Raw genomic sequence first — 1,212 nt, forward strand, 5'->3', positions numbered from 1 at the left:
AGGTTCTGTCCAGGATCTTTTGCCATGTTCTCTCACTAGGTTCTGTCTCTAGGTTCTGTCTCTAGGTTCTGTGTCTAGGTTCTGTGTCCTGTTGTCTTGTTACATCTGTATTTATACCAGTTGATTTTAATCCTGTCAATTTCTATTCCAAAGGTTAGGGCGTTTCTTATTCCAGGGAGTAAAGATTATGTAGCTTAAGCGTGATTGTTCTTAGTTAAAGTGATTAAATACCCGCCTGGCACTTAGTTAAGGGGTTTTATTCCCTCCCTAACTTCAGGGAAAAATTCCTACCTGGGGAAGCCTTTCTCGGAGAGGTGACCCTGGTCAAAACACACAGCGCCAAGAAGGGGAGCAAACATATTAAGAACAGTATGCCATATACGCCAGGTCCCCCGAAACACATGCTGCGCAGACGCCTCCCCCCTGCAGCGACTGCGTCAAGCAGCAAGGATGGACCGGCTCCCGGCAATTAACCAAGTACCAGCCCAAAGTATTAAAATAGTATCAACCAAGATATGCCCTTATTATGCAGTTTATAACACCAGAAATAGAAGAAAAAGGTTTCAGAGAGAGAGAGAAGCAAAAAATAACAATGCACTAAAACACAACATTGTATGATTATAGAATTCTATCAATGCAGAGATAAATCTAAAACATTTTTGAGGGAGAATTTTTAAACAGCTATTTATAAAGAAAAATGATTTTAAAGGTTATTTAAAATTTATAAAATTAAAAATTTACAATATAGCTATATTCTGACATTTTTGTAAATTAAGGTCATAAGAATATGCCTCCAAAAATGCATCAAAATTTTTTTCATGACATGGAACAAGATGTTATAGTTTTGTGTTTATGTAAAACATTTCACAAATTTGCACGTCATCCTTATTTGCAGGAGATATGCTAATCTTCTTGGTATTATTCTAGTTTTCGTATATGTGTTGCTTAAGCAAGTACTATGGGATTTTGATGACTATAAATACTAATAACTGAAAAATACTCGATCATAAAAATTATTTGAAGTGTTGCAAGTAGTGATTGCATGTACTTCAATAGAAGAGACAACAAGTCTTTCTAAATCACAAACTATCCCATGCTGCACCTAAGGGCACTAGAAAATAAAATGTTGCTGGATTTATTTTAACAATTATTTGTTATATATGTTAGAAAATATTAAGCATTTTAATTTAAAAAAGGTAAATTGTAGAAATG

General features: G+C 34.7%; 1 non-coding gene across 1 annotated transcript; it reads right to left on the minus strand.

The window, feature by feature from the left end:
• Positions 1 to 848: 848 nt before the first annotated feature.
• LOC139000526 (U6 spliceosomal RNA) lies at positions 849 to 957 on the minus strand. Its single transcript, XR_011469631.1, has one exon. It is a non-coding gene; the product is annotated as a U6 spliceosomal RNA (small nuclear RNA).
• Between the last annotated feature and the right edge of the window lie 255 nt (positions 958 to 1,212).

This window comes from Myotis yumanensis, unplaced genomic scaffold, assembly GCF_028538775.1.
Source record: "Myotis yumanensis isolate MYYU_CA2020_CCGP unplaced genomic scaffold, mMyoYum1.0.hap1 SCAF_1, whole genome shotgun sequence".
In the NCBI taxonomy this organism is placed as follows: domain Eukaryota; kingdom Metazoa; phylum Chordata; class Mammalia; order Chiroptera; family Vespertilionidae; genus Myotis; species Myotis yumanensis.